Consider the following 21,390-nt stretch of genomic DNA (forward strand, 5'->3'; position numbering starts at 1 on the left):
CTTTGGGACTTTGAGCTCGTTTCTCTCCTCTAGCGTTTTGTCTGGCTTGATCTTTCCCTGGTCTTGTGCTGCCACAGCCTTTGAGAACTCACATGTGCAGACACCGCGTTGCCTTGGAAACCTGTGCCACTACAGCAGTTTCTGGGCCTCAGGAGGAGCTGTGACTCAGATAGCAGGTTATGCTTTTAATTTATTTTTTCTGGAATTCATCTTCATTGAATTGTAACTTTTTTTCCTGTGAAGTGAAAAGGGCTATCTTAATTTTAAAGTTTGTGACAGGAATATCTTTTCCACAGGAACAGACCACACAGGAAATGTTTGCCTAATTTATGATTTTTACATCATTAAGACAAATAAAATAAACAAAAATTTAACCTGAGCGACATTGATCCTTGAAATCTAAGATAAAATATAATAAATGTTGCAGTTTTCATTTGACGGGAGCTGAAAAAAGAATGGTTAAATTGCTGTATGAGACACAATCATGAACTCGGTTCTGTCTTGCCCATCCAAACGTCGTTCAGCAAGGAGTTACTGAGCATTTATTAAGTGCTGGGTATTTTGTTTAGTCCTGGGGGTGTAGCTGTGAACTAGAATTTTATCCTTTAGTAGAGAAAGCAGGCATACAGTGTGGTTTCTCCAAGCATGGAGAAGGGACAGTGGACACAAAGTACCATTGCTAACCTAGAAACTATTTGTAATTGATTCCTGCTGGGAAAGAAAAAAACTCAGTTTAGTTTATCAACCACACTTCAGGGAAAGCCCTGTGCCAAGGAACAGTTGGCCAACACAAAGTGGACTCCATGGTTGTTTTTTTTGTTTTGTTTTGTTTTGTTTTGTTTTTCCTGCATTGCTTGTTTTGGTTTGATTTAGTATTCTTGTCTTATTAGCTTTTGTTGGTTTTATTTTCGTTTTTGTTTGAGAAAGAGAGAGGGAGGGAGAACTTGAAGTTGGGTGAATAGAAAGGTAGGGGTGTGTGGGAAGAGTTGGAGAGGGCAAAGAATATGACCAGAATATATTGTATGAAAATATTTTTATTAAAACAAAGCAAAAAAAAATGGTTTCTTATACCAAGGAAATGCAGTGTTTTAGAGGGAGTTGGCACACTGACCTGGTCTAAAGAGCTCCTCAAAATCTCAGGCTGATGGTTGAGTTTTCATGGTATATTAACAAAGAAAGGCAAAGAAATGGATATGGTAGGAAAGGAAAATAGGAGAGGAGGGGAGGGGGAGGGGAGGAGAGGGGAGGAGAGGAGAGGAGAAGGGATGAGGGGAGGGGAGGGGGGAGGGGAGGAGAGGAGAGGAGGGGTAGGAGAGGAGAGAGGAGGGGAGGACAGGGGAGGGGAGGGGAGGAGAGGAGAGGACGGGGAGGAGAGGAGAGGAGGGGGAGGAGAGAGGAGAGAGGAGGAGAGGAGAGGAGAGGAGAGGAGAGGAGAGGAGAGGAGAGGAGAGGAGAGGAGAGGAGAGGAGAGGAGAGGAGAGGAGAGGAGAGGAGGGGGTAGGAGAGGAGAGGGGAGGGGAAGAGAGGAGAGGAGAGGAGAGGGGAGGAGAGGAGGGGGGAGGAGGGGGGAGGAGGGGGAGGAGAGGAGAGGAGGGGGGAGGAGAGGAGAGCTCAATCAGATAGAAGGCATGTGTGAACACCCTTAGGTGAGAGAACACAGCATGTTGGAGTCAGACCTGCCGCATGCCGGAAGCCTCTAGCTGAAACTAAGAGGAGATGCTTGCCAGGCGAGCCTTAGCGTGGACGAGCTTAGAAACCAGCGGGGCATTCAGAGTTCTCCCCTTTGTTCAGGGCAGATACAGGCGAGAGTAGCAAGCGCAGTGCTGACTGGAGTGAAGAGCAGATACACAAACTGAAGAGAACTGACAACAGGTGACAAGTCTAGGGGTAGCGTGCCAATTACGAGGTTCCTACAGCTGTTCTTGACCAAATGCCGTACATAGCACCCTCTTGTAGGTCTGTACCCTTGTCTTCCTGAGTCAGTTAAAACATTTCTGATCTAGAAAGATCTTGATAATTACCCCGGGGTGTAGAAAACTACTAATGGTCAGCATTCATGAACTGTTTACTATGTTCGGGTCTAAGCATACTTTAGTCGTTAATTTGTTTAACCTTGAGAGTCAGGTATGGTGTGATTCAGTCACACCTTTAATCTCAGCACGTGGGGGGCAGAGGTAGGCAGATCTCTGTGAGTTCAAGGCCAGTCTGCTCTACACATGGACCTTCAGGCCAGCAAGAGAAACATGGCGAGAACCTGTGTCAAAAATATTTTACTTCCCCGGGCGGTGGTGGCGCACGCCTTTAATCCCAGCACTCGGGAGGCAGAGGCAGGCGGATCTCTGTGAGTTCGAGACCAGCCTGGTCTACAAGAGCTAGTTCCAAGACAGGCTCCAAAACCACAGAGAAATCCTGTCTCAAAAAACCAAAAAAACAAAAAACAAAAAAAAAAAAAAAAAACTTCATTCTTTAAAGCACACTCCAGGTAGATTCCACTTTGCACATGAGGAAACTGAGTCACAATGAAGTGGAAAACTGTCCCAAAGTCGCATCATATCCTGCCCCACTGCTCAGCGATTTTGCCGTGTTGTCTGGAAGAGCAATCTTCATTCTGTTTTTGGCCAAGAAGACTTTGAGATGCTTTACTCTCTGTGAATATTAAGTGGGGCTAATGATATGTGCTGGAAGGGAGATTGTGAAAGCTCAGAAACAATGTTAAGCAGTTTGTTCTAGCAGCTGAGAAGGTGCTACATAAATAGATGGAGTTTAACTAGAGTCAGTAGTACTTGTGAATACAGAGCCATGCGATACGAGGATTAATTAATTGCTTGGTGCTGCCTCCTGGGTTCGGCAGGGGAAAGTGTGGCGGCTGTGAAGTCAAGCCCTTGACTGACTTCTGCACGCTAGCTCCCCGTTTGCGAATATGCATGATATTTGGGAGTTCACAGCTATGCCCAATCAACAGAAATCTTTTGTTTCAAGAGGTGTTATAAAGGACAACAAAAAGAGACCAATAGCCTAGTTTAGGCAGAGTCCCGTAGGATTAATCTCTTCTTTTCTAAAGACCTTTACAAATGAGAAGCAGATGACAGAAATTGACTCCACCACCACCCCCATTATGTCTTCTAGATGCAACAACACCTTGTAAAATGAGCTTTCTTCCAGGATGTAGATTTGCACAGTAGAGAGGGAGAAGACTGAGACTATGTCACAGAACTCCTCTGGTAGGGGAGCTAAGAGCTGGTTTTCCTGTTTGAGATCCCCTGTCCACTCCTGGTGTTGGGGCAGCGGCGACAACAGCCTGAGACTTATCTCCAAGGACATCAAGGAAGGTAGGAGCTGGGCAGGCAGCTGTCGGACTGTGCAGCCAGCAGTGCCCGTGGCTTCCCTAGAGCTACACTGGGAGTTCTACAAGCTGATTCCAACCCACTAAGAGGTTTATTTAGCTCCAACTTCAAAGGACAACTTTGTCCTGAGCCTTGAAGTTGTATCTAGAACAAAATCTATACGTGTAACAAATAAATGTGATGATGGTTCTTTCTGAACATTTCCTTCTCATGCCTAAGAGGCAAGTGTAGGGCAGAAGGGTGGATTGCTTTAGCTACACCTTAACATCACGGAAATAGAGGAAAACGCTCAGCAGGCCTCAAGGGACCGTGTGGGAGGGCTTATTGGTGCCTGTTCCCTGTTTGTTCTCTGGGGGCTGGAACAGCTTGTCCTTTACAGCTTTTTGCTCATCAAGTAAGTTCTGAGCTTTCTCTTCTCTGTGGACTGTCGCTACTTTTTAACCATAGCTAGAGGCTTTTCTGAAACAGGGCATTTTCCATAACACCAAACAGCGCAAAGACAAGGCTATCATTTAGATGGCCAGAGGACTTTTCATTGTCTGTCTTGATAGATCTTGGGACATTATCTATTTTTTTAATGAAGTGTTTCCTGTGTGAGTTTTATTAAAGTTGATATAGATGGCAGATACAGAAAAGTAGCCTTGGCTGTGGGGAACAGGGGTCAGCACTCACGGAGAGTGTGCCCTGATGATCAGGGTCCCTCCTGTAGCATTTCTTTGATAGATGGGATTATTAATCGCTTTCCTTTTGATATGCAACAGGATTGTGGGCAAATGCTTTCCTTAGCAAAGAGGGGGTCTCTTCATACTTTCTCCTTCTGTCCTCTTTAAGTCCCCAAACAACTCTGATGAGCAAGACCACAAACAAGAGATTTTCAATATTGCTTAGCACGTGGCATAGAAACCTGTTGGATGAGTTCTCACAGGCTCAGTTGTATGTGTTAGAAAACGGGTTGCTTCATGCATCCACACTATGCTGGGGCATGGGGAGATGGTCCGGCCACAGGGACAATGTCCACACTGGAACTGGCTTCATTTCACTTCAGCAATTATCTGTTTAACCCTGGCATCAGCTTTGAGCTAGGAAGGACCAGATGTCCATCACAGCATCAGAGAAGCGGAGCAGGACACTGACAGAGGTCACTAAGGAAAGAGCCCTGCTTGGGAAGGGGATTTCCGTTCCAGCTCTTCTCCGCTATATTAAATAAGCCGAGTTTGAAGGGGTTAGGTGATTTCTGACAATCATGATTGACCGAGCGTTGGCAAGAAACTGTGTCTTCTGACTCTGCCGTGGCTGCTCCTGTACACTGTACTGCTTTACAACAGAGTGTAGAGCAGATCACAGCGCTTGGGTGTAAATGGAACATTTTCCTTCTACAACTTAGCTTGTTTTCTGTTTTGAGCTTTCATTCTACCAGGGAGTGCAAATTTATTACCAGTCAATTCAGGGTCACTCTCATTCTCCCTTGGGGATTTTGTATAAATCTGGGATATATAAATCATAAACTACTTCCTATATACAGTGCAGTTGTGTGTGTGTGTGTGTTCTCAAGAAGGCATTGGTTCATGTTCCACAGATTGCATTATTCTGTACAATTAGACCACACATTCTTTTAATTGAAAAGGTTGATTTTTAGACCAGAAGACACAGCACTACATATCTAAGTCAAAGCCATATAGCCCGAAAGGAGCATTTGACACTTAGTTTTATTTCCTGTTCTCTGTAGTAGAAAACCCTGAAAAGCCACTTGGGAAGAGAAACAGTTTTTTTTCAGATCACAGTTCCAGGTGATAGTCTATTGTGTTAGGAAAGTCGCCGTAGCAGAACCGTGGACGAACTGGTCACAGGATATGGCCGTCAAGAGTAGAGGGCAGGGAATTAACAAATTTATGCTTTATACAGTGAGGATTCTCTGCCCAGGAAATAATGCCACCCAGGGAGTCTTCCCTCTCCAGTCAATGTGATCAAGAGAATCCCCAGCATACAAACCCACAGGTCCGTCTGATCTAGACAATCGTTCATTGTGGTTCTTCATAGGTGATTCTAGATTGCTTCTAGTCGGCAATTAAAGCTAAACGCCACGTGTCAAGAAGACATTGGTCACCAAGTAATCATACCATAGCTATATTCAGAGAATTGGATTTTCAAAAAATTGCCTTTTTTAAAGACTATAATATAATTACATAATTTGTCTATTCTCTTCATTCCCTCCAAGTCTCAAAATATACCTCACCAGCTCTCTCTCAAATCCAGGACCTCTCTTTTTATTAATGGTTCTTACAAATATTAAAAACATTTTTTCTTAAAATTTTTGCCTTTGTACAAAAGTAACAGCTCCTTAATCCGGTGAAAAGTTTCGTAAGTGAGCAATAGGATTTCTCTGAACAGCTGGATGTTTCTGTTTCCTAAGTATCATCTGTTTTCTTAATTTTTGAAGTGGGTTTTTCTTTAAGTAGTTTTTGCAAGCAAGCAAAGCAACGCTTGCATCTTTCTTTGAGTTGCTGCAATACCACGGGGCTTTCCAGAACGGAATGCCACCTGGTCCATCCTAAATTCTGTGAAGCAGAGAGCAAGCTGGGCTAAGTGAATAAAGTGGCATTTCCTTAATTACCACAGAATGGAGCCTAATTGCTTTCCTGCCAGCTTTACCATACCACGGACCAGGGAGATGGCGTTTGATGTTCAAGTGCGTTACATAAGCCAACCTCTCAGGGCTGGGATGACAGACTGCCCCAACGTTGTCAGCCTGCGTTCTGATGGAGATCTTTCGGGCTCATGGGCTCCCAGTGTAGCTGTGTGTGTTTTGACTGCTGGCATGTAGTGTCTTCCCTGGCCTGATGTTCCAATACAGCTGCTCTTAATATTGCAATGGCAGGAGCCACCGTTCCCCAGAGACTGCCCTTAAACTCAATCCTCCAGGAGGAGACAAAAGGTACCAGACTCGGCAATGTCATCAAAATGGAAAGTGAAGCACTTATGTCATAATAGTTTCAATCTGTGAACTCAACTTGATCTCTAGTTTTATTAAAATTCAATAGTTCTACCGGCCTGGAAAACTGCCTCAATAGAGATTTTGAAATTCATTCTTTGTCAAGAAAGGGAGGTTAGCTTCAAATGATTTAGAAATAGGCCTGCACCATGGGAAAGAAACAAGTCATAGGGGTTTTGTTTTATTTTGTTAGTTTTTGCTGTTTTTATTCAATTTTCTCTAAGATGCCAGACTGTAGAGAAAATGACAGACCAAGAGTGAAGATATAGCACTGTTTAAATTATGTCTGTAATTTAGCATTGAAATAGTAGAAGATTGGGACTGAATAAGCATGGGTTGAAACTGGACTCTCTGAACATGGCGGACAATGAAGGCTGATGAGAAGCCAAGGACAATGGCACTAGATTTCGATCCTACTTCATGAACTGGCTTTGTGGGAGCTTAGCCTGTTTGGATGCTCACCTTCCTGGACCTAGATAGAAGTGGGAGGACCTTGATCTTCCCGCAGGGCAGGGAATTTGGACTGCTCTTCAGTATCGAGGGGGAGGGGGAATGGAGTGGGGGGAGGAGAAGAGGAGTGGGGATAGGGGGAGGGGAGTGGGGGGAGGAGAAGAGGAGTGGGGACAGGGGGAGGGGAGTGGGGGGGAGGGGGCAATATGTGGGAGGAGGGGGAGGGAAATGGGAAACGGGGAGCAGGTGGAAATTTTAATTGAAAAAGAATTAAAAATATATTTAAAAAAAGAAAAAAAGAAATAGTAGAAGATTTTAAAACACATATACTTTTATCTTGAAAATTTCCAGAATTACTTCTAGCAGAATCACTAATGAAATCACTATGGTTGATGATTATGTTGAGTTATCTTTTCTGTTTCTATACTACATGAATTTGCTTTTGTACCTGGACTCTCCAAGTTAGAAAGGGAAGGACTATGGAACAGCATTAACTTAATGTGCCAAAATTATCAGAGGCAAGAATAACTAAATATTACCTGTCAGAATGGTAGAATGGTTGCCAATTAACTTTTGAAAACACTTAAACCTCTAGTTCTCTTCATGAAGCAGAGGGAAGAAAATAAAGATAGAGATTTGGTGAATGAAATTAGGTAGAGTCTGTCTCTCTCTCCTTCTCCCTCTCTCTCTCTGTCTCTCTCTGTCTCTCTCTCCTTCTCTGTCTTTGTCTCTGTCTCTGTCTCTCTCTCTCGTGTGTCTGTGTGTTCACTGGAAAAGACAATGGTTTGATTTTAATGTATTATCTCTTGAATATCAAGTAATTCAATAGGATCAGTGAAGTTGCTCTACATGAAGGGAAAAATTGCCTTCTTGGTAGGAATTTCCCTTAGTGTCCAATCCCACAGCTTAGAAATGGCCATAGGCACTGTATTTTTTCACTGGCATTTTGTATAAAGAAACAGTAAAATTAGTGGTGAACAGAAAGATTTTGGCATAGAAGAGCTATCACATAATAGAAAGAGACCCGAGAAACAAACAATCTAAAACAGATAACAAAGCCTGGGGAGAAGCAGGCAAATCCCAGAAGCTGCTTCCATCTCTGTAGAACCTGCTAGAGATGAGAAGCATCATCCAGGGAAAACACAGAAAACACGCTCTTCTGACAGCTGGAAGGGAAAGACTGCACTGGGAAGAGGAAGGGGGAAACTTGGCCTCTTTCTAATTAGTGGGTTCAGATCTCCTCTCTGTGTGTCCACTGAACTCATGTGATATTGTAGAAAAACAAGAAATCCGTATGTGTTCATCATCTGTGGTTCCTGTCCCAGAGCTCCTAAATGTCCTGAGAGGTAGTCTCCAGACTCCTGTCTTCTGTTATTCATAATAAGCCCCTTTCAACCATACTAATAATTATGCAAAAGAATAATTCTTAGTAAACGGGGACCAGAAAGCAAAAGAACCACCCTGTGATGAGATTAGAACTTTTAATTCTGAGACTCTTCATCCAGGTAGGAGAAAGGATTGGATGCTGGATTAATAACTAGTGATCAATGACATCATCTGTCATGTGGATTAGAAACATTAGGCAGAAAAAACAGAGACACCAAAGAAAAGACAGAGACACAGGATAGAGTTTGGAGGGCAACCCAGTGAATTCTGAATCCACTCATGTTTACTTCTCCTAAGTTTTAAATACCCCAGTCCAAAGAGGAGGGGGAAGACATCAAGTAACCACACCCTAGATCAAAACATCCTGTTAGTAGCCACACCCTGGGTCAAACCTCCTGTCAATAACCCTGAAGGAACAAGAATAGGCCTGAATTCTCTGACCTTTAGTCAAGGTCTGTGGCTCCAACACATGCTTAAAGATGACCACCCCCAAAAAAAAATATGAAGAGAACTTCCACGTGGGGATAAAGGCAGACACTACTTATAATTGGTTCCTGAAGTAAAGACATTCATTGGCATTGTGTCCTTATTTCATAGATTCACCCTAGCGTCTCATGGAGTCATAGCTGAGCTGCGGAAATCCAGGTGTATCCAGACTGGAGAATTACTGTGTGGGGCAAAAGTTCCTGGGAATCAGTGCAGAGGAGAGAGGGCCAGAGTAGAGTAGGAGCTAAGTTTTGGGGGTAAAAAGAAGCCCACTAGTATTAAAGAAAAACATTTGCCCTTTAGATTCTCAGGGAGGTTGTCTTGTTATTTTAAGGGTTTCACATAGCCTACTCCAGCCTCAAACTTATGCTGTAGCCGGAATGGGTTCAAACTCTTGATGACTGACTTTCCCGCGGCCCTCCCCAAATGCAGGGAATATCGGTAGGCACCATAGAGCTGGCTTCCTGGAAAACACTCTTTCACTGGCCATCAGAGGGAAATGGTTTTTCCGTCCCAGTCTCAGACTAACTATACATTGCTTTTATAAGCCAGTAAGTGGCATGTTTGGTATTCTTAGAAAGTGTCACTCGTCCATCTGAAGGTTTTTCTCTAGATTCCTTTAGTTTGGTTTAAGTTATAACATTTAATAACAGTCAGATTTCATTTTTATCTTCTTCCTAGATTTGGGGGATATAAAGTTTTAGTCAGAGCTGTTTCTGAAGTCAGAAACACTCACCATGAAGAGCTTAGCTAGTCTAGGGAGGGAAAGCACGGCAAAGTCGCTCCACTGGGATGCTCTGTAAGCAGCAACCCCCGGCCCTTTAGGTAAGCAGCCTTGTGCACACAGTGAGATACAACTCCATCTTCTGCTTGAGCTCCCTGGAAAGGGGAAGGCTTGGAGAATTTTTGCGAGGCAGGATAAAGATATAATGACTATAATCAGCTCATACTTTTATCGTCTTTCCTGTCATATGTATAAATTATCAGTTAGAAATAGAATGGCATAGGCCCTGCCATACCAGCCCCTCCTGATGAGAGGTAGCTGTTCCATAGGGTTAAGAGTAAAGACAAGGCTGCCACATGACAGTTGACTGAGAAGCCTCACCTTCTATGACGGTTAAGGTATAATTTTCTATGTAACCTTTGGAAAACAGCTACCACCCAGAATAGAGAAAGTGGAGAAGCTTGCTTTCCACTGAAGGTGACTTCGTTCCGTGGATATCATGCCCTGCACACCTACTATCTGTTCTGACAGTCGGGCCAACGGCACGATGAACAGAGACAGAAATGGCAATAGAGACCAGAAACTTTAAGTAATAGTCTTAGAAATCTCAGTAACGTAGGACATTTTGAGGGCAAACCAGTGAGTCAGATCCCTCATAAGTTAATAGTGCATAGGTTGTTGAAGGAACATATTGTTTAACATATGTATACAGACATAATTACTTCTGATTTTCTTTGAGGAAGAACTTTTAATATAAAATTACAATCCAAAGCATCTTAAGCAGATAAATTAATTGGTAAAGTAAAATTCTATTTAGAATTATAAAGATAAACATAAAGTCTCAATGTGGAATTTTCTTCAGCCCTTCTCTCTCATCCCACGTACAAAACCCAGTTATCTGAAAATTTGCTAATTAACCCATGAGAAGACAGAAGCAACATATCTTGGTTCCCCGTGATAACTTCCCTCCCATTAATTTATAAATGACATTTTGTGCTTTTTAGCTTAACTTTGTGTTTCAAATTGGTCACTTTGACCTTTCCTAATAACATCAAAGTTTATATAAAATTTCAACCCCTTTGTGTCTTTATCAAAATCTTGAATGAAATTTGATACAAACTTGTTACCAGTTTTATGAAAGATTGAAATGGGAAATTCATTTCTTACTCTTATCCTGTCTTTCTCAGTCATGCTGAACAGTTTTTTTTTTTTCTGGAACATTTCTACTTGACCTTCTTGTACTGTCTGCCTGATGACAAAGACTGCATAATCAAAAGGAAACTGGCATTTTGCGATAAGCCCAGAAATTAGATTTTTGAACTATTAGGAACATTAAAAAAATCAAGCATTTTATGAGGTATTCCAGGCTCAGAATTATGTAGTTCTTTTTATTTTTTGAAAAGCTTTGAACATTCCCAGTGACAGCAAATGAGGACAATTTTCTCAAGCTTTGTGTATATTCACAGAGCTGTGTGTGAGTTTCCTGACATTTAATTCTTAGGCTCACCCATTTTGTTGAACCTTCTTATTAGTGCAACATTTCATGACATCAATACTGATGATACTGTGCAATAATTTATGAATGGTAACAAGGAATGAATATTATTAATACGATAAATACTTTCCTGATTGTTTCTTTGGTCTTTAAGACCTAGAGTTATATACTTTTCACTTTTTTTGTTAAAATTGGACATCTTAAGTATTTATTTAGTTTAGGAAATTAAGCAGGGGAGACGCGACTTATTCATGACAGTCCCCCAAACAGGAACAGGTTTTTATACCACAGTGTGCTAATACAAACCACTTTCTTAAACATAATTTAGAGCAGTATTAAAATCCAGCTGAACTGCTGCAGCTCCTCATATGGGTGCCACCCAAGGCAGAAGCCATGGGCTGATGCCAATTCGCTGACCGTTATTTGTCCACAAGCAGACAGTCTAAGAGTTCTGAGGGCGTCTTGTAGCAGTTTGTCACTCTCATGTCCAAATGCATGATCCAGTTGTTTATTTGTATAGTTTCCTACAAAGATGTCAGTCTGGTGGGAACCGGAAACGTGAGCCTCCCACACCTCACCAGAGAGCATGGGCAGCTCTCCTCTGGTGCTGTGTGTGGCTGCTGAAGACTCCAGGGTGGGAGGATGGTAGTAGATACTCTGGTGAAGAAAGAGAGAAAGGAGACAGACAGAACTTAGACACCAAGCCACAGATAAAGCTAAACTAACAGAAGACCCCAAACTCACATTCCTAGGAAATATTAACTTACCTTCTTGTTGTCTCTAGTGGTTAAGAATTTTCTGTTTAGTCTTCTTTTAGATACAGATGACAGAAGCCCAACTCAGAATAGCTTGGCTAGGACAGAGAGGTATGCGTGAGGGATGGTGGGAAATGACTCCCTGGACTCAACGCTTTTAATGTGAAGCTAATCATAGAGTCAATGAACTTGGAGTTGCCTTGTCACCTTTCTTATGTATCCACTTATACTGGGCCCCTCCTTATCTCAGCTCTCACATGGCTTAGGATCGGTCTACTCACCCACAAAGAGGGCTGTACCATGTGGGGCAGAGGGAGCTTGGCTTTATTCAGTGTGCAGTTAATAACCTACTTTAACTACTTTAATGATTCTCCTCTGACAGTCATACATAATAAAAGCCTAAAGGAGTAGTCAGTAGTAGGAGCAGTCTGGGACCATTTATCACGCCCAGTAGGGATGCTGGGAACATATCCTGAGTTTTTAACACACAGCCTATACTCTTCTTCACTCTCTGCTTCCTGGCTGTAGATGAACAATGACCAGTCAACCCCTCACTTTCATTCCCGTGCTTTTCTACCTACCTCCATGTCTTGATGCTGGGATGGACTGTATCCTTCCGCACCATATTTATGACTGGGTAGATTGTATCCTTCCACACTGTACTGATGCAATAATGGACTGTATCCTTCTGCACTGTATTGATGCAGTGATGGACTGTATCCTTCTTACGATATTGATGCAGTAATGGACTGTATCCTTCCACACTGTACTGATGCAGTAATGGTCTGTATCCTTCCACACTGTATTGATGCAGTAATGGACTGTATCCTTCACACTGCATTGATGCAGTGATGGACTGTATCCTTCCACACTGTATTGATGCAGTAATGGACTGTATCCTTCTGTACGATATTGATGCAGTGATGGACTGTATCCTTCCACACTGTATTGATGGCAGAGTAGACTGTATCCTTCCACACTGTATTGATGCAGTGATGGACTGTATCCTTTCACACTGTATTGATGCAGTGATAGACTGTATCCTTCACACTGTATTGATGCAGTAATAGACTGTATGCTTCTGCACCATATTGATGACAGGGTAGACTGTATCCTTCCACACTGTACTGATGTAGTGATAGACTGTATCCTTCCGCACTGTAAGACAAAGTAAGCCTTTCATCCTTTAAGTTACTTATTGCCAGGTATTTTCTTATTTTTCAACAAGCAAAGTGACTAAGACACACTCTATCCCACAGTGATGGGTGGAAATCTCTAAGCAACACAAATCATCCCTTTTTTTTTCTTCTTTTAATTTTATTTTTAAAAGAATCTTATTTTCTAGTTCCCCATCCCTCCCATCCTTCCATCTCCTCTATCTTATTCCCACCCAATCCCCCATCCACTCCTCAGAGAGGGTAAGGCCTCCCATGGGGAGTCAACAGTCTGTCACATCACTGAGGCAGGACCAAGATCCTCCACCTGTTCTAGGCTGAGCGAGGTATCCCTCCTTAGGAAATAGGATCCAAAAAGCCAGGTCATACACTAGGGATAAATGCTGGTTCCATTGCTAGTGTCCCCACAAAATGCTCAAGCCACACAACTATCACCCACATTCAGAGGGCCTAGTTTGATCTCATGCCGGTTCCTCAGCTGTCAGTCCCAATAGCTCGGGTCAGCTGTTTCTGTGTGTTTCCCCATCGTGGTTTTGGCCCCTTTACTATTAATATCGCTCCTCTCTCTCTATGAGAAGATTGATGACTACCTTAATTGTCATCATAGAACCTTCATCCAGTATCTGAATGAAGCAGATGCAGAGATTCACAGCTAAGCACTGGGCAGAACTTCTGGAGTCCAGCCATAGAGAGGGAGGAGTATTATTACAAGCAAAGGGGTCAAGATATTCCCTTTTTTCAAGTTGCTTATATCAGACATCCTGTCTGTCACAGTAGCAAAAAAGTTAACTAAGGCAGGGTACTAAGACCAGCAGCCCCTTCAGGAATATACAGAGGAGTGCAAGTCCCCCCCACAACGAAGAGGGGGAAGTGTGTTTCAGAATAAATGGGGGAAAGGAGAAGTAGTAAGAGATGTTTGCTGCAGCCTACAGATGGATCTTCCCCACTGAAAACAATGACGTATTGGAAGTGGCAGGAGGTAGAAGAGATAATAAAAGAGACAGTCAGGAAATGGAAAGTCAGAAAGCGGGGCTGAGGTCCCCGGAGAGTCTGGAAGCTGATGCAGCGTGGATGTGGGAGGCGGTGAGCGCCGTCGAAAAAGCAGCGAAACAAAACAGAAGAGAAGTGGAGAGTGGGTGGGGAGCTGCGTGTCTGTCTGCTCTGAAGACATCAGCCAGGGACAGCTTTGTCAGCCTGGAAGGCAATAACTGTCAATCAGCCAATTAGAGCTCAAGCCTCTTCAACCGTTAAGAGTCCAGTGGTGAGCCTTAGCTTGTCAGTTAGTGTATGTTTTGGCATTTGGACAGCACATTTTAGTAAAACTAATGCCTGGCAAATTTTTTCTTGTCTCTTTCCCTCGCTTTCCTCTCCATTTTTGTTAACTTATTGGACAACTGTAAATTCAGACTGTTTTCCATATGACTTTCTGATTGTGGGCTAATATTCCAGGCCCATTATACCATACCCATCCACAACTTTTAAATGACAGTAGAGATGCAGCTTTTAACATTGTGCCTAGGAGGCTGTTCATAGTCTTAAAGAAAAGAGTCTTGAGTTCTTTTCTGATGTTTTAGAGGTAGAGTCTAAAGTCGATCTGTTTGTGAATAATTAAATAAGTTGAAAATACTTGCTCATATGCTGAGAATAAGTTAGTGACACGGAGACCATGCAGTCTGAGAGGTGGCAGTTGTGGTTCAGAGTGCCTGACTCTTTAGAGCATCCCACTTGAACCAGGGGAAGGAGATGCTGAGCTCAAACACACCTATTGACATCAATCACTGCTCCTTAAATTGTGACCCCAGGATCAGCCGCACGATTGTGGGAAGCTTGAGATCAACTTCCCCGTGGGGAAGTTCTGGGCATCGGGCTCAGGGGTTTATATTAACAAGCTCTTCGAGTGACAAGCATTCACTGAAGGTTGAGAAGCAGCGGTATGTGTTGCAGTAGAATATTCAAGTGGAAAGGCCCAGAAGGTGGCTGGCTACACAAACAAAGCCAGAGTCTGAGTGAGAAAACAGAATCCCAGGCCAAGGAAGTAACTTATTACTAACAATGACACCTGAGGAAATGAAGATAATAAGAGCCCTACGCAAAAAAAAAAAAAAAAAAAAAAAAAGATGTGGAGTGAGGGACCTTAACGTCCTCAGTCCTCTAATATCCAGGAAAGCCAGGTTTCTCTGTTAGGCACAGAGATCAGTTTAAGAGACAGCAATGCCAAATGGCCTGTTGACACTTAGGGCGACATTTTAAACAAGCAGGTCTCGCACCCTGCTGGACATAATTGAGTTCTCTATGGCTCCAAACAAAGAGTGACAGACTGTATTGCTGTGTCTATAATTATTGGACTTAGATTAACAGAGTATATAATTATAATAAACTTAAGCCCTGCTTGCAGAGCAAGGAATTGAAGAAGGATGCTTAAAAGAAATCACATACTAGCTCAGAATTGATAATAATAGAAGGTTATTTATTTAGGGGTAGACTCACAAATCAGAATTCTCTGCTAGAATGGGAGAGCAACCGAATCCCGCAGCCAGAAAAGAGGGCCTGGGTGCGGGCTTTTCATCGGCATAAATAGTATAAGAGGCCATGCCCAAGTGGGCCAGTAACTTAAAGGCTACCTGCTGTAGTATTTTCTACAGCAAGGAGTATTCTTTGCAGATTATGTTCAAAGGTTGGCAAATGCTTCATTTACCTTGGGAGAGTTTTGAGAGGTGAAGGCTGGTGCTGAAACGTTACTTTGACAGGCTGCATACCTGTGCATAAGTCCCGGAAGCCCATTGTCTGGGGGCCTGGTCTGGAAATCTGTATTTCTGAAAATTCCTCAGGCAGTTCCTCAGTTCAATCAGATTGAGACTGGAGCCTAAACCAATTAGATATCTGCCCTAAGAAAAACAAAGTCAGAAAGAAAAATGCCTCCCACTCTCCCAAACCAGATCTCCGCCTCTGCTCCTCGCATTCTTTGATCTCTGCTGTGGCCTCTCCTCTCTGCTTGCCTCATTTTTCCAGGTTATAATTCCAGGCTTTCGCAAATATAACTCCTGTCTTTCCTATGCTCCTCCTCCCCCCAGTCTCCTTCCAAAGGCAGGCACCTTTCAGGTCAAACTTTATTAGAGTAACTGCGAAGTACCCTCCTCCTTATTTTCAGATTAACTTTATGTTGCAAGCTGAGTACACCCGGAAACATGCCTGTCCAGGATGTGGGTACACCCAGAAACATGCCTGTCCAGGATGTGGATCTTTGCAAGATGAATTCCATGAATAGTCATGAGCTAATTGTGCCTAGTATCTCTCTATTTAAAATGATGACTTTAAAGTGAACAATCGCAAACTATACTACATGAGTGAGTATAGCATCCCTGAAAAACGAGAGAAGCCTGGGGAGCACATCTTTCTCCACTCCACTCTTTTGTGTTATGTGCCTGTTTGGGCTCTGTGCTCATCTGGACACACAGACACTGTGTTCATTGGTAACGCTCTCATGCCTCATTTCTCAGGGTTTTCGTTATTTCTAAGGCTCCAGATTTAAGAAAAGGATTAAAACTTTTGTTCTGACCATTGCCCAAAGTCCTAAATGTGAATTGAGAACTGGCCCTCTCCATATCTTCCTGTACTTTCTCTTTTGTGTCAGAGTTTAGTGACTCTCCACTCCTTGTTTTCTGAACCATTGGTTCCTCCTGGCTGTTCTTCCAACCATCCTGTTTTTTGCAATCCCTCTCCCTCCATTTGTGTCTGAAATGATGGATTCCACCCAGAAACCATCGTTTAGATCTCTGTAGAGTTACAGAGCAACAAGAGTCTCTGCATAGTGAAAGTTACTCTGTTCAGTATTTGTATATTCAGTGAATGGTGCCTAGTCCTTGCTGTGGAGTAGCATAGAGTCCCACAAGGAAGATAAAAGTGGAGGACTCTCCAGCCTCTCCTTGGGAAGTCTGAAGACTGCTACATTGGCATGAAGCATCTCAGTGCATATTCTCAAAGAGCTCCTGGGATCCTCACCTTTCCTTCCTGTAGCTGAGTACTCTATATGCAGCTGACTCTATCGTGGAGTCTACATTCCTGCATGAGAAGACAAGACTCTCGAGTTAGATGTGCCTGGGTTTGAAGCTGGGCCCCACCCCTAACTAATGAATACGATGGGTATTTGTACAGTGAGAAAGTGATAGGTAAGTCGTAGAGTCCTTACATGGAGTGGAATGCTTCGGGAGATGCTCAGTGGGTGTCCAGCTCATGTCCAACACTCCCTGCAGGTTAGCAGTGGTTAGCCAGCTCTATCTGTTTACAGTTTTCATCATAATGCAGTGTGGTAACTCCTGATTTTGAAGCTAGCTCTTGAGTTCAGAGAGTGCTCAAAGGACCGTGAAGTGACAGAGAGACCAAACCATGATGCTATTTGGTGTGCATGCCTACTTGAGCCTCACACAGGATGTTAGAGCAGGTTTAACCATTTCGAAAAACTACTCTGGAAAATGTCATAAACCGAGTGGCTAAAAGCAACAGGAATTTAGTCTCTCACAGTTCTGAAGACTGGAAGTCCAGTATACAGGCTCAGCAAGACCTTACTCTCTCGAGTCTTAAGTGGGGAAACTTTCTTCATTTCCTTCAGCTTCCCATGGTAGCTGGCAAATTCTATGATTTCGTGGATTGTGGAAGAAGAGTTCCAGTTTCTGCCTATGCTTACCTAGTCTTCCGTCTGTGTCTCAATACTCAAAATTTCCTTCCTTTTCTCATCTGAAGAGGAAATCATTTAGCATACACACTAATGCAACATTACCTCCATTTTAATTTCCTTATATCTACAAAGACATTATTTCTCATGCAGAGTCTAAGACATCAATATTTTGAGTACACAAAGCAGCTCACTGCAAGGCCCAGAGGAAATAATTAGGATATCATGGCTGAGTAAATCAATAACTTGTAGCTGATCTCCCATATATGAAACGTGTTTATGTGTGAAAAACAATCTAATTTTAATTTGCCTCAATATTAGGAGAGTTCAGATTCTTGCATGAACCTGGGGTTTAATGATTGCAACAAAGATACCTAGGATGTGGAAGTTGTAGTTTTGGAAAGGAGGTGAAATGAATATAAACAGAAGCAGCAAAGGAGGAGTTTAGAACAGTGGTCTTTCCATGAGAAAGGCACAATCCTTTGTTAGTATTTTTGAGCTGAAATGCAGGTAAATCTGTAGGAAAATACCTAAGAGAGATAAGAGGTTGAATATAGAATTGTTCTGAGGTGCAAGCTAAGCTGGCAGTTGGGGATCTTGAGTTCCCAGACCACAGAGCTCTGGCGTTCTCTCTTGGGCTGAACAGCAAACATACTTCTCAAGACAGAAACTTGATTTCCTCAGAGTTTAGGGAGCCCAACACAACACAGTAGAATACAACTTCTAGTACCTTCATGGTTGGATGTGAATGCTGTTAAATATTGCTTACTACTTCCCTCTTTCTTATACACAGAATGTCAAATGGTGGAGTTTGCAAACTGGAGTGTCAGGTTCAAATGGACAGACTGAATGCAATCTCTACTAAACATTCTCACGGGCCGTTGCACAGTATATGCAGATAAACCACGAGCCTCTCCTGATTCCTTGATTTTACTGATTTCTGTCAGTCCAACTACAAAATTCATTATTTCCATTCAAGGGGCAATGTAATGATCATAGACAGAGGTGTCTTTGAAAGGAAGAAGCAAACCTTCCTGACATCCTGACACCCAGAAGCCATGTGGGCTCACTAGTGCCATATTCATTCACTGCCTCCAAACCCTTGACCAATACAAATGTACATAGCCAATCCACCTCTGGTTTGACATTTGTGTAATTTTTGAATATGCATTTCTTCCATGATAATGAGAACTCTTCAGGTACATTCAGTGGTCCATGATAGCACGCAGTTCACACAGCAACCCGTCTACTTCATGTTTGTCTTCTTCATCTTTATTTCCATTATTACCAGTCAGGTGGCTATGAATAGCTTTGTGTTTGGTTTCTACCCCTTTCTGGCAGCAAGATGAGAAGGGGTTCTTCTATTAACACCCCTCTCATCTGTTTTTGTAGGAATGTGAGCTGTTTAACCAGCATTCATTCTCTTCACTTGGATTTTTCTCCCTTCCCCTTTATTTTCCTCATTTTAATATGCTGCTATTGGTAAAATACTATTGGGCTTTTTGCTATAAACATGGGGAAAATCACAAAAATCGTACATTATCAGATACACTCTCTTCTGTAATTTATGTGTCCTGTAAAATCTTGCACTGCTACAGGACGTGAAAGATCACAGCATGAAGTGAGTCCTACTGTAACTTATCCAGGGAAGCCTTCTGTAAAGAAAACTATGGCTTCCTGCCCACTACCAACAGCATGGCACAAAAACAACCGAGAACAGGAGCCACAAACACTGCAGCTCTTGACAGGCATCATGTGTAGTGGTGAACAAGCAGGGCTCCTGTGTTCGTCATTCCTAACTGTTCTACTTAATTTCACTTTCAATAGCAGACTGGAGCTATTTATTCTTTTGGAAATTCAAAATAAGTCTCATTATGAACTGTGAACCATTGCAGAAAATAAGTACATAACCTATGCCCTTTAATGGCCTTTTCAAGTCTGAAGTTCTATAAAATCAGTAAGACTCAGAAAAAAAAAAATCTTACATCTTACAGTGGTACAACAAAATGCCTGAGCTAGCTAACCCTGAATCCTATATGTTTAAAAACATTCTGTTGGGCCGGGCGGTGGTGGCACACGCCTTTAATCCCAGCACTTGGGAGGCAGAGGCAGGCGGATCTCTGTGAGTTCGAGACCAGCCTGGTCTACAGAGCTAGTTCCAGGACAGGCTCCAAAGCTACAGAGAAAACCTGTCTCAAAAAACCAAAAAAAAAAAAAAAAAAAAAAAAAAAAAAAAAAAAAAAACATTCTGTTGGTTTCTCCTCAAAACTTTCCACAAGTCAGTTTCTTCCTGCCCATCTCCTCCTCTCTGTCTCTCACTAGCGGACTGAATGCTGCTGACCACACTTACTTATTAATATAGGGAAAGTGGAGGACTGGAGAGTGGAGAGATGTGTCTTAAAGAATACTGTACTGCTAGATTATAAACTAAACGTAGATTTATAGAATATTTGTTTATATGTTAAACAAGTATATACAAAGTAAAGGTTGGTATTAAATGTAAAAACAAGGCTATCCTCTTCCCCACCCCATGGAGACCACATACCCACTGGGTTGTGTGCTCTACCCAGATCCGCGAGCCCCAGCTACTTCAGTAGCCTGGAAATGAAGATCTGTGCCTCGCTTTCCTTCCGCCACTGTCAATCTAATCGAGTCAAGCTACTTACCTTCAGATTTTTTCTGTGATTCCAAACTGACAAGAGAACAAGGAGGAACTTCCTACCATGTTGGGTTGGTTTCTTCAGCCCCATTTCCTCACTGATGACGCACATTCCAGTCAAAGGAATAGCCTTGTTTCCTGAAATTGAATGAATTCCTAGTCTCACTTTTAATTTTTATTTCAAAAATTATTTTTAATAGCATATCCATTGTTCATCTACTTTTTCTATTTGTATTTAACCTTTGGACTTTAGCTTAGCTGTATTACCCTGAGATACACTCTTTGACACCTCAGAAAAGCTCACCAGTTTTCCTACATCAACTGGTTTATTGTCATTTATTGGCTATATGAGTCTTTGTCTGTATGTTTGGGACAAGGTATCACTGTGTAGCCCTGAATGTCCTGGAACTCTTTTAGAGCAGGCTGACCTTGAATGCACAGAGATCTGCCTACCTGTGCCTCCTGAGCGTTGGAGTTAAAGGTATGTGCCACCATGTCTGGCCTCTGAGTCTACTTTTGAACTAAGTTCCAAGAGACTAGAAATCTAATATTCATTTTGATATCTATTGCAGCCTCAGGTATCCATGGCAGTTATAATCATGTCTGATATGTAGCAATACATGTATGTGGAATAAACAGATGAATACTGAGGAGCACATGCCATAACAAAACTATGCATCGAAGTATCAAAATATTCAGATACAAGATAGAATATCCAGTGTTATATAATGACATCTTGAGTTTGATTGCATAACAGAGAATGCCAGGGTTGGTGATGGAAGGCTACAGCAGTGTCTCTCCTGTGACTAAAGGAAGACTCATCTAGGAAGGTGTCATTGAACTCTGGCATGTGACAAGTGCATATTCTAAGATTTTTCAAACTCATATTCCTGGCAGATCCTCATATACTTTAAGTCTTTAGGAGGTATGTTTCTAGTCCTTGTATCTTAATTTTGAAAAGTAGGAATTATAATTGAAATTACTGTTAAATTCTTATTTACCTTTGCTAATATTTTATGCTTCTTCTTTCCGTCATAATGTGGTTAGTTATAATGATTTATTGACTAGAACTGAAGTCTATTTTCATTCCCATACCATACCCTTCTGGCCCCATGCCATGGCATTATTCTTCTGAAAAAAAAATATACTTATTAGCATTTCACCCCAGTATTTTGAATTTATCTTCACAATTGTAATGATTTTCTATTGCTTACCCCTGAATTTTGAGCCATGTCACAATAACATCTTGGAGATCACT

At 42.3% G+C, this 21,390-nt stretch overlaps 1 protein-coding gene across 1 annotated transcript in view; it reads left to right on the forward strand.

The window, feature by feature from the left end:
* Window positions 1-21,390, forward strand: part of Necab1 (N-terminal EF-hand calcium binding protein 1) — a 139,515-nt gene that overhangs the window by 37,454 nt on the left and 80,671 nt on the right. The gene's annotated exons all lie outside the window — the stretch shown is intronic.

The sequence above is a fragment of the Chionomys nivalis genome, chromosome 16 (genome assembly GCF_950005125.1).
Source record: "Chionomys nivalis chromosome 16, mChiNiv1.1, whole genome shotgun sequence".
Lineage (NCBI taxonomy): Eukaryota > Metazoa > Chordata > Mammalia > Rodentia > Cricetidae > Chionomys > Chionomys nivalis.